Source organism: Callionymus lyra, chromosome 18 (genome assembly GCF_982586985.1).
Source record: "Callionymus lyra chromosome 18, fCalLyr1.hap1.1, whole genome shotgun sequence".
In the NCBI taxonomy this organism is placed as follows: domain Eukaryota; kingdom Metazoa; phylum Chordata; class Actinopteri; order Syngnathiformes; family Callionymidae; genus Callionymus; species Callionymus lyra.
In genome coordinates, this window is record NC_141835.1 from 7,789,530 (window position 1) to 7,803,266 (window position 13,737).

Here is a 13,737-nt window from a genome sequence, read left to right on the forward strand (position 1 = left end):
CGTAAAAACTGAGATTTTGACTCTCAACCTTTGACGCCTTCTTGTGGACGTTTTGTTTGTAACATTGTATTTATGTGTAATTATTAAACCGTCTTTTGTAGCTTATTATCCTCCGCTTCTGGGTCACCTTTGCTAGTTGACAGAATATTACTTTTAAAAGCTTCTTTTGGGTTTTGTTATCAGTATGTTTCATGTAATTTCATACTGAAACAGAAACTCATTTTCTAAGGGGTGGGAATTTGCGCCAATTTTCTGCGACCCATTCCAAGGTAGGTTTTAAACGAAATAGTGGATCTGTAGCTCAAACATTAACCAAGTTAAAGCCTTTTTAAAAGTTGCAAGTCCTCAATTTTGTTTGCTGTATTTTTAGCCACCTCAGAATTTTTTAGATTTTTCGTGATGTCTTATAAAAATCCCCGGCAAAGGCTACTTTGTAGTACTTAAGCTGCTAGTAATAGATAATTAGTACAATTAAATTTGTCCAATGTTGCAAAAAAAGTGAATCAAATTATGAAATTTTGTCTGAAAAGTTTTTTTTTCTGAATGTTGAACAAAAGTGTGTAAAGTTATTACAAAAAATTGTTATCTATTGTGTTTTGCGGATTGTTAAGTTAAGCTTCATGGTTATTTAACTACGAAAAAGTACTACATAAATCTTATTAAATTGAGTTGGTATGCTAGTGCATCAGACCTTGGCTCCTACGAGGGTTTGATTTTTTTTTCATTGGCTGTCACTGCGACGCCGTTTAAAACAAACAGAAATAATTTTTTGGAATATTCGGAACACGTATAATGTGGAGGCATAAATCAGGTTTTTATTAAAATAAAACAAAAATATTGAACCAATCAAAATTGTGAAACTTTTTGAAGAAAAGAAGATTTTTTTCTTTCTTTCTGAATATGTAAGATGTTGTCAAATCAAATTAAAATGTTGCCAAAAATCAACTTGAAACTTTTCAAAAAGGACCTTGAAATGAACCGAAAACACGCCAGTTTCCCCTTCAAGGACCCTGAACTTCAGGCCTTCTGAGATGTTTCCAGGTGCAATTAAAAAACCTGGAGGACGCAGGTGAAGAAGACGTCAATCTGACACCGTGGAGGAACGATCCAGAGATTCTGGGAAGAAGCAACAACATCCACCGCCGGCCGAGGAAAACTGGGCCGTGATCCATTTCTTAATTAATCTGATGGTCCCTCAGCGCCGAGATCTTAATTTTAGCTCAGACCGCGACCGCCGTCTCCCGTCGGTCCGCCGGCTAATGAACTCGCCGCCAGGAACTCTTTCTTTTTTTCTTACTCCTCCGTCTCTTGCCAAACCTTCGCCGCTACATTATCTCCGGATGCGACGAGGTAGTGCCGGAGAGATAACTGCGAAGTGAGTCCTGGACCGTTACCCTAATGAGGGGACACCAGGATGAACCCGGCGCCGTTAGGGGCTCACGAGCCGAGGCCGCCGCCAAGTTGTTCGGCGCCGCATTACAAGGCGGTTACGGAGGAGAGGAAGTGGGAACAGGCGGCGTGACAAGCTGGCAGCCGCACAAATGTAGTCTTAATCCTTTTTCTCCGTGTTTGATATGGCTGCAGACGGCAGGCAGGTGCGTTCGGCTCCGCGAGGAATCCGCTGCCAGGTTTTCCCTTCGACGCGACTGCCAATTTATCAGTCTATTAAACAACATTTACGACTGTTGCTCCGTGAGTAAGACTCACCACTGCTTTAATCAAACTGGGGAAGTAAGTGGAGTCCATTCATCCCTCCATTTATTCCTCCATCCATCCATGTGTCTATCCATCCATTCATCCCTCAATCCATGAGTCTATCCATCCATTCATCCCTCAATCCATGTATCCATCCATCCATTCATTCCTCCATCCATGTGTCTATCCATCCATTCATCCCTCAATCCATGTATGAATCCATCCATTCATTCCTCCATCCATGTATCCATCCATCCATTCATTCCTCCATCCATGTGTCTATCCATCCATTCATCCCTCAATCCATGTATCCATCCATCCATTCATTCCTCCATCCGTTCATCCCTCCATCCATGTGTCTATCCATTTATTCATCCCTCCATCCATGTGTCTATCCATCCATTCATTCCTCCATCCATTCATCCCTCCATCCATGTGTCTATCCATTTATTCATCCCTCCATCCATGTGTCTATCCATCCATTCATTCCTCCATCCATGTGTCTATCCATCCATTCATCCCTCCATTTATTCCTCCATCCATCCATGTGACTATCCATCCATTCATCCCTCCATCCATGTGTCTATCCATCCATTCATCCCTCAATCCATGAGTCTATCCATCCATTCATCCCTCCATCCATGAGTCTATCCATCCATTCATCCCTCCATCCATGTGTCTATCCATCCATTCATCCCTCCATCCATGTGTCTATCCATCCATTCATCCCTCCATCCATGTGTCTATCCATCCATTCATCCCTCAATCCATGTATCCATCCATCCATTCATTCCTCCACCCGTTCATCCCTCCATCCATGTGTCTATCCATTTATTCATCCCTCCATCCATGTGTCTATCCATCCATTCATTCCTCCATCCGTTCATCCCTCCATCCATGTGTCTATCCATTTATTCATCCCTCCATCCATGTGTCTATCCATCCATTCATTCCTCCATCCATGTGTCTATCCATCCATTCATCCCTCCATTTATTCCTCCATCCATCCATGTGACTATCCATCCATTCATCCCTCCATCCATGTGTCTATCCATCCATTCATCCCTCCATCCATGAGTCTATCCATCCATTCATCCCTCCATCCATGTGACTATCCATCCATTCATCCCTCAATCCATGAGTCTATCCATCCATTCATCCCTCCATCCATGAGTCTATCCATCCATTCATCCCTCCATCCATGTGTCTATCCATCCATTCATCCCTCCATCCATGTGTCTATCCATCCATTCATCCCTCCATCCATGTGTCTATCCATCCATTCATCCCTCAATCCATGTATCCATCCATCCATTCATTCCTCCATCCGTTCATCCCTCCATCCATGTGTCTATCCATTTATTCATCCCTCCATCCATGTGTCTATCCATCCATTCATTCCTCCATCCGTTAATCCCTCCATCCATGTGTCTATCCATCCATTCATCCCTCCATCCATGAGTCTATCCATCCATTCATCCCTCCATCCATGTGTCTATCCATCCATTCATCCCTCCATCCATGTGTCTATCCATCCATTCATCCCTCAATCCATGTATCCATCCATCCATTCATTCCTCCATCCGTTCATCCCTCCATCCATGTGTCTATCCATTTATTCATCCCTCCATCCATGTGTCTATCCATCCATTCATTCCTCCATCCGTTCATCCCTCCATCCATGTGTCTATCCATTTATTCATCCCTCCATCCATGTGTCTATCCATCCATTCATTCCTCCATCCATTCATCCCTCCATCCATGTGTCTATCCATCCATTCATCCCTCAATCCATGTATCCATCCATCCATTCATTCCTCTATCCGTTCATCCCTCCATCCATGTGTCTATCCATTTATTCATCCCTCCATCCATGTGTCTATCCATCCATTCATTCCTCCATCCGTTCATCCCTCCATCCATGTGTCTATCCATTTATTCATCCCTCCATCCATGTGTCTATCCATCCATTCATTCCTCCATCCGTTCATCCCTCCATCCATGTGTCTATCCATTTATTCATCCCTCCATCCATGTGTCTATCCATCCATTCATCCCTCCATCAATGTGTCTATCCATCCCTCCATTCATTCCTCCATCCATGTGTCTATCCATCCATTCATTCCTCCATCCATGTGTCTATCCATCCATTCATCCCTCCATCCATGTGTCTATCCATCCATTCATCCCTCCATCAATGTGTCTATCCATCCCTCCATTCATCCCTCCATCCATGTGTCTATCCATCCAATCATCCCTCCATCCATGTCTCTATCCATCCATTCATCTCTCCATCCATTTGTCTATTCATCCCTTCATTGGGATGAGTTATACATGAATCCATCCATTTATTCATCATATATCCATCCATCGATCCATCCATCCATCCATCCATCATATTGCCATCCATCCATTAATTTATCCATTCATCCCTCCATCATTTTGCCATCCATGTATCCATCCATCCATCCATCATATTTCTATCCATCCACGCATCCATTTATCCAATTATGCATCCATTCATTTATTCATTAAATAATCCATCCAATTATTCATCATATTTCCATCCATCCATCTATTCATTCATCCATTTATCTATCCATGTATCCATCATTTATCCATCCATCCATTGTTCTATGAATCCATCCATGTGTCATCATATATACATCCATCCACCATCTATCCACCCATTCATTCATCCATGAATCCATCAAACATCAATTCATGAATTCATCCATTAATTTATCCATATATCCATATATCCATCCATCCATCCATCCATCCATCCATCCATCCATCCATCCATCCATTCATTAACTCATCCATGAATCCAGCCAACAGTCTATCCATCTATTTGTCATATATCTATCTATCCATTTATTTATCCATCCATTCAAAAAAATTTAAAAGAAAGGAGGCTCCGGTGAGATAACACCAAAATTTAAAATAAAAGCTCAAATTTATATATTAAAAAAAACAATTTTTCAAGGACAGACACAAACAGAAAGCGGTGACTTCTCAGGAACTAGTTCCTTCAAAAGTAGGAGACGGAGCGACGGGGGAAAAAGAAAGAAAAGAAAGGATGTGGTGAACGAGGATCGAGAGATGAAATTAAAAAAAAAAAAGAGAAGCAGAGACCTGTCAATCACCGCCACAGGTGTCAAAACTCGAAACCGTTCGCTCCGGCGGTCGATTAGCCCTCGAAGCTACTGGACTTAAAGTCGAACAGAAGAGCTCTAGAGCTATCAGGGATCCCCGGGAACGACACCTTTTTTTTTTAAGTTTAGGGGCCGTCATTAGCCAGATAACCCGGGCTGAAGAGGAGATGAATGAATGAAGAGTTTTTTCTTTTTTTTGAAGAGTTGCTCCCTTTGAGTGGGCGAGAACAAGAAGAACAAGAAGAAGAAAAAAAAAAGGACTCGTTGTCACAAGCGTTTTGACACAGTGAGTCGTGATGATAGGACAAAATACTTTTTTCACTTGAATAGGAAAATGATTGGACGGGACAGGTTGGTGTGTGTGTGTGTGTGTGTGTGTGTGTGTGTGTGTGTGTGTGAGTGTGTCATTAGGCCGATGAGACAGACAGACAGGGTGAGATCAGTGGAGCTGGCAGAGAGGTTAATAGCATGGCCCTGCTCATGCCAACAGCGCCGCTGGATTCATTACTGCCAGTCACACACACACACACACACACACACACACACACCGAGGATGAGGAGGAGGGACGACACACTTCCCCCCCGCAAACACATGTGAACTCCATCCCCGGCGTCTGCGAGAAGATTTGTCAAAGTAAGACCGACAAACAAATCCTTCTAATTCGGCGGCTCGTGTTTGCGTCACTTTCCAAACACATCACAGGAGATGAACGCGCCGATGAAAGGCGTCTCCGAGCTTCTATTTATGCTCCGGCGCAGCTTCTGCTCTTCACCTGAGCAGCAGGTATTTATGAAGTGTGACGAAATGTTCGCTCCGTTCAACCGACGGGCGACGACTTCTCGCTTCTGGAGAGTCAAACATATCGTTGGCAACGACACGAGACGGTGGTCCGAGTCCGTTAAAACATAACATGAGTTTAAAGTCAATATTAGGTTCAGGAATATAAGAAAAGCAGGAATAAAGAGCAGAAATAATAGTAAAAACTTCTTTACAATCTCAAACATATCAGAGAGAAATTGTGAGATTATAGTTGAAGATTTTAAAGATTACAGTAGAAAATTGTTAAGTCTTTAATGGTGTCATTATGTTTGCAAATGGTTATAATAAAGTTGTTAATAGTTGAATTATGGTTGCAAATTGTTATACTAAAGGTATAAATAGCTTTAGTACATTTGAAAATTGTTGAAATAAAGTTTTTAATAGTTGAATTATGGTTGTAAATGGTTATAATAAAGTTGTTAGTAGTTGAATTATGGTTGTAAATGGTTATAATAAAGTTGTTAGTAGTTGAATTATGGTTGTAAATGGTTATAATAAAGTTGTTAGTAGTTGAATTATGGTTGTAAATGGTTATAATAAAGTTGTTAGTAGTTGAATTATGGTTGTAAATGGTTATAATAAAGTTGTTAGTAGTTGAATTATGGTTGTAAATGGTTATAATAAAGTTGTTAGTAGTTGAATTATGGTTGTAAATGGTTATAATAAAGTTGTTAATAGTTTATTATAACCATTTAAACCATAATTTAACCATTAACAACTTTATTATAACCATTTACAACCATAATTAAACCATTAACAACTTTATTATAACCATTTACAACCATAATTAAAGTTAATAGTTTAATTACAGTTGTTAATTGTTATTTAAAGTTAAAGTTTTAAATGGTTTTAATTTGATTGTAAATTGTTATCTTAAAGTTTTACATTTTTTTATTTTGGTTGTAAATTGTTATTTTAAAGTTGTAAATTGTTCTATTTTGGCTCTAAATTTTTATAATAAAGTTGTTAATACTTTCATTACGGTTGTAAATGATTATAATAAAGTTGTAAATATTTATTTTAAAGTTGTAAATGGTTATAATAAAGTTGTAAATATTTATTTTAAAGTTGTAAATGGTTATGATAAAGTTGTAAATGGTTATAATAAAGTTGTAAATGGTTATAATAAAGTTGTAAATTGTTATTTTAAAGTTGTAAATTGTTATACTAAAGGTATAAATAGTTTAATTAAGGATTTACATTTTGTGATCATAGTTGCAAATTGATAGGTTAAAGTTGTAAATAGTTTGAATAAAGTTGTAAGTTGATAGATTAAAGTTGTAAATAGTTAAAAAACAGTCGAACGATCCAAGATTATAGTTAAAAATAGTTTGATTACATTTATAAATTGACAGATCGTAGTTCGCAGTTTTAAGATTACATCTACGAATATTTAATTTTACATGTATCATTTATAAAAAACTAATATCAAAGTATAACGATGACAAAACTTCCCAAAACACACACACGTCGTCTTCCTAAACCTGGTTTGATTTACGCTTCTTTTTAAGTGACTGAAGACTTCCTTCAGTCGCACTAATCCACGAACACAAAGGGAAGGTTTTTCCGAGCGTTTGTTCAGGCGCTGGATTGAAAAAAAAAACCCGGGAGGTTGAAGAGCATCAGCCCCCCATCCAGGGATTGCTGAGGATTACGTCGCCATGGAGATCCCGACCAGACAACCGTGGGTGGGTTGTTTTCTCCAACACTGATGAACGAGGGCAGAAGAGGAGGAACGCCGATCGATACTGACGGAGGATAAACTGAGAGAGACGTGCGTCGCACACGTGACCTGATGACGCAAATGTTTGTTTTTAAAGGGATAAACCGTAGGTTATTAATGTAGATTTCACATCAATGCACTTTGTGTGTTTCTGTGTCGTTGTTAGACTTTATTTCCGTTCTACTTATTCACGAACACACACAATACACATAGAAACACAAGCCACATCAACACAATCAAACACAAACCATCACAACACACGACTCCAACAGAGATACACACACACAATCCCCACACTAAAACACACACACCACCCCATTACAGAAATAAACTCGATATCGCAACAAACTAACCCGACAGAGAAACACACACATCATCACAACACAAAAACAGACACACACCATACTAACACAGAAACACAAACCATCTCAACATGCAAAAAAACACACTACACCTAAACACAGTAGCACACAACACTGCATCACACAGACCTAACATACTGTAGATACAAAAAACCGACACACAAATCACCTCAACGAAGAAACATCCACACATCAGCCCAACACATAACTACACAGATCATCACAACACAAAAACAGACACACAAAACACAGAAACACAAACCATATTAAAACAGAAAAAGAGACACACACCACCCCAACAGAGAAACACACACATCATCCCAAAAGAAAAAACACAAACTATCCTAACACAGAAACACAAACTATCTCAACATGCAAACAAACACACTTAAACCCCAACACAGTAACACACACAGGCACAAAACAGTGCATCACACCGACCTAACATACTGTAGATACACAAACAGACACACAAACCACCTCAATGAAGAAACATGACCACAACAGCCCAACACAGAAACACACACATCATCATAACACAAAACACACAGATACGCACACCACTCCAACAGAGAAACACAACATCCCAACAAAAAAACAGACACAGAAACACAAACCATCTCAACTTGCAACTATACACACTACACCCCAACACAGTAACACACAAAGACACACAACAATGCATCACACAGACCTAACATACTGTAGATACAAAAAACCGACACACAAATCACCTCAACGAAGAAACATCCACACATCAGCCCAACACATAACTACACAGATCATCACAACACAAAAACAGACACACAAAACACAGAAACACAAACCATATTAAAACAGAAAAAGAGACACACACCACCCCAACAGAGAAACACACACATCATCCCAAAAGAAAAAACACAAACTATCCTAACACAGAAACACAAACTATCTCAACATGCAAACAAACACACTTAAACCCCAACACAGTAACACACACAGGCACAAAACAGTGCATCACACCGACCTAACATACTGTAGATACACAAACAGACACACAAACCACCTCAATGAAGAAACATGACCACAACAGCCCAACACAGAAACACACAGATACGCACACCACTCCAACAGAGAAACACAACATCCCAACAAAAAAACAGACACAGAAACACAAACCATCTCAACTTGCAACTATACACACTACACCCCAACACAACAACAAAACACATCCTCAATTGTAACGCCAATAAAACACAAAAAGATAAAGACATCTTAGAAAAACGCACACATCCATCCACACACACTAACACATCACAGTTAGATAAATCGCATCATCAGTCGTGCCTACTTACAAAAACAAATGTTCACACAAACCATCACAACACAATAAAAACAAAAACAAAAAGATAAAGACATCCTAGTAAAACGCACACACGAGCCACACACACTAACACATCACAGTTCGATAAAACACGACATCAGTCGTGCCTACTTACAAAAAACAAACGTTCACACAAACCATCACAACACAATAAAAACAAACACCAACACAACCCACTATAGACATACAAACACACACACATCACCCGATCACATAAGCACAAACATCATCCTAACACAAAAACAGACACACACACACAACCCCAACATGCAAACACAAACACATCACCCAATCACATTAAAACACACATCAGCCTTACACAAAAACACACACCAACACAAAACACATCCTCAATTGTAACGCCAGTAAAACACAAAAAGATAAAGACATCTTAGATACACACACACTAACACATCACAGTTAGATAAAACACAATCGCATTGAAACACATCATCAGTCGTGCCTACTTACAAAAAGAAAAGGTTCACACAAACCATCACAACACAATAAAAACAAACACAAAAAGATAAAGACATCTTAGAAAAACGCACACAGTTCGATAAAACACAACATCAGTCGTGCCTACTTACAAAAACAAACGTTCACACAAACCATCACAACACAATAAAAACAAACACAAAAAGATAAAGACATCCTAGTAAAACGCACACACGAGCCACACACACTAACACATCACAGTTAGATAAAACACAATCGCAGTGAAACACATCATCAGTCGTGCCTACTTACAAAAACAAATGTTCACACAAACCATCACAACACAATAAACACAAACACAAAAAGATAAAGACATCCCAGAAAAACGCACACACGAGCCACACACACTAACACATCACAGTTCGATAAAACACAACATCAGTCGTGCCTACTTACGAAAACAAACGTTCACACAAACCATCACAACACAATAAAAACAAACACAAAAAGATAAAGACATCCTAGAAAAACGCACACACGAGCCACACACACTAACACATCACAGTTCGATAAAACACAACATCAGTCGTGCCTACTTACAAAAACAAACGTTCACACAAACCATCACAACACAATAAAAACAAACACAAAAAGATAAAGACATCCTAGTAAAACGCACACACGAGCCACACACACTAACACATCACAGTTAGATAAAACACAACATCAGTCGTGCCTACTTACGAAAACAAACGTTCACACAAACCATCATAACACAATAAAAACAAACACAAAAAGATAAAGACATCCTAGAAAAACGCACACACGAGCCACACACACTAACACATCACAGTTCGATAAAACACAACATCAGTCGTGCCTACTTACAAAAACAAACGTTCACACAAACCATCACAACACAATAAAAACAAACACAACACACTATAGACATGTACACGCACACATATTTGATGTCTTTGGTTCTTCTTTGTTGCTTTTGATGAATGTTTTTTTTTTGTGTGTGTTTACTGAAAGTAGTTGAAACGGAAATACTTCAGTGAGTGTTTTGAAAACAACAAGAGTTTTTTTCTGAATGAATATATTTGGATGCAGGAGGCAGCGATGCATTTGTATGCGGCGGGTGTCGGACGAGCCACTGGATGTATACACACTCCAGTTCAGGCTGATATAAACAGACCCGCTGAGCTGCTGCTGTTACCAATAAAAATAATGGCTAGTCGCTGCAAATAAGACCATTTTCTGCTCTTTTTTTTCCCCCCCTCTCCACTTAGAGGCGTGTGGAAGCAGACAAAATAACGGTGTGATTTATCCGCGGCGTCTTGGCAGGCACGCGGTGTCAAATAAATGTCTGTAATGAAATGACAACAGATGTGAAGTGCGGCGGTGAGAAACGGCGCAGAATAGACGCCCCTGCGAAGCAAATCATTCGCCATAAACTGCAGGAACGGGCGCCGTGAAAACAACAACAACAACAACGATGACAACAACAAAAAAAAAGAGAGGCCGCGGCACCATTCGAAAGAGACAAACAGATCTCAATCAGGAATCCATCACGACGCGGCAGACGATAACTTCCTCCCCGTTGGAACGTAAACGGCCTTGACAACGGTCGGTTAGCGTCGCACAAATCAACCCGCCGCCCGCCGCCGCCGCCGCCGCCGCCGTCAAGACTCAATTGAGCAACAGACAGGAAGCTCCCTGTCAGATCGCTGACAACTGGCTGGGGTGGTGACCGGGACCACAGGTCACCCGTCTTGTGATTGACAGATGGGTTCATCCAACCAGAGCGCGACACCAGCCGGGGCCTTGAACGCATCCAGACGAGTAACACGAATAAGACGTGTCGAGAGATACAAGGGATGGCGGGCCGGAGAGGAAGATGGGGGGGAGATTAGCAGACGAAAAGGAAAGAGATGGAGGAGGAGGAGGTGGTGGAGGGAGTGATGGGAGCGATAAAGACAGAGCGGCGGATAAAAGACGTCGGTTCAGACGGAGAGATGTGTGAGGAGGGGATGAAAGGGAGGCTCGGAGGATGAGGAGAAGGATGAAGACGATGGAGTCGTGAAAGAGTCTCAGAGGATCATCAGGGAGCTCCAGGGACGAGGGCGGAGCCTCACACAGGTGAGCGTCCAGGTCATGCACAGGTAGAACACGTGGAATCAGAAGTAAACGGGATGACTTAGCACAACAAAAATACAAACAAAAACAAATAAAACTAAACATAATGGAAACAATCCAAAATGAAACTGAAACTATCAGAAACAAAGCGGAAACTATCAGAAACTAGATGGAAAATATCCCACACGGTAACAATCCGAAGCGAAATGGAAATAATCCAAAGCAGAAACAATCCAAAACTATCCTAAATGGAAAGAACCCTGAAACTATTTGAAAGTGAAACTATCAGAAACAAAGTGGAAACTATCAGAAACAAAATGGAAAATATCAGAAACGAAATGGAAACTATCCAAAGCGGAAACAATCCAAATCCATCAGAAACTATCCAACACTATGTGAAACTGAAACTATCAGTAACAAAGCAGAAACTATCAGTAACAAAGCAGAAACTATCAGTAACAAAGCAGAAACTATCAGTAACAAAGCAGAAACTATCAGTAACAAAGCAGAAACTATCAGTAAAAAAGCAGAAACTATCAGTTACAAAGCAGAAACTATGAGTAACAAAGCAGAAACTATCAGTTACAAAGCAGAAACTATCAGTAACAAAGCAGAAACTATCAGTAACAAAGCAGAAACTATCAGTTACAAAGCAGAAACTATCAGTAACAAAGCAGAAACTATCAGTTACAAAGCAGAAACTATCAGTAACAAAGCAGAAACTATCAGTTACAAAGCAGAAACTATCAGTTACAAAGCAGAAACTATCAGTAACAAAGCAGAAACTATCAGTAACAAAGCAGAAACTATCAGTAACAAAGCAGAAACTATCAGTAACAAAGCAGAAACTATCAGTAACAAAGCAGAAACTATCAGTAACAAAGCAGAAACTATCAGTAACAAAGCAGAAACTATCAGTAACAAAGCAGAAACTATCAGTAACAGAGCAGAAACTATCAGTAACAAAGCAGAAACTATCAGTAACAAAGCAGAAACTATCAGTAACAAAGCAGAAACTATCAGTAACAAAGCAGAAACTATCAGTAACAAAGCAGAAACTATCAGTAACAAAGCAGAAACTATCAGTAACAATGCAGAAACTATCAGTAACAAAGCAGAAACTATCAGTAACAAAGCAGAAACTATCAGTAACAAAGCAGAAACTATCAGTAACAAAGCAGAAACTATCAGTAACAAAGCAGAAACTATCAGTAACAAAGCAGAAACTATCAGTAACAAAGCAGAAACTATCAGTAACAAAGCAGAAACTATCAGTAACAAAGCAGAAACTATCAGTAACAAAGCAGAAACTATCAGTAACAGAGCAGAAACTATCAGTAACAAAGCAGAAACTATCAGTAACAAAGCAGAAACTATCTGAAATGAAATAGAAACTACCCGAAACGGAAAGTACCCTGAAACTATCTGGACTCAAACTATCAGTAACAAAGCAGAAACTATCCAAACTAAATGGAAAATATCGGACACGGAAACAATCCGAAACTTAATGGAAACCATTCAAAGTGGAAACTATCCGACACTATCTGAAACTGAAACTATCAGTAACAAAGCAGAAACTATCTGAAACAAAACAGAAACCATCCCAAATGAAATAGAAACTATCCGAAACTATCTGAAACTGAAATAAAAAATGAAAACTATCCAAAACAGATTGAAACTATCCAAAGCGGAAACAATCAAAAACTATCCGAAACGGAAACTACACTGAAACGATCTAAAACTGAAACTAACAGAAACAAAGCGGAAAATATCCGAAATGGAAACAAAACGTAAAGGAAACTATCCAAATCGGAAACAATCCAAAACTATGAAACTGAAACTATCAGAAACAAAGAGGAAACAATTTGTAACGAAATGGAAAGTATCCGACACAGAGATGAAATGTAAATAATCCGAAACGGAAACTATCCGAAAAAGATATTAAATCCGAAGCGGAAACAATTCAAAACCATACGTTACTATCTGTAACGGACTAGACGTTACTATCAGAAACAAAGCCGAAACTATCAAAACTGAAA

The 13,737-nt window shown here is 39.5% G+C and overlaps 1 protein-coding gene across 3 annotated transcripts in view; it reads right to left on the reverse strand.

Annotated features, from left to right (window-relative positions):
- arid1b (AT-rich interaction domain 1B) overlaps positions 1 to 13,737 on the reverse strand; it is a 269,267-nt gene that overhangs the window by 180,631 nt on the left and 74,899 nt on the right. The window lies entirely within an intron of this gene.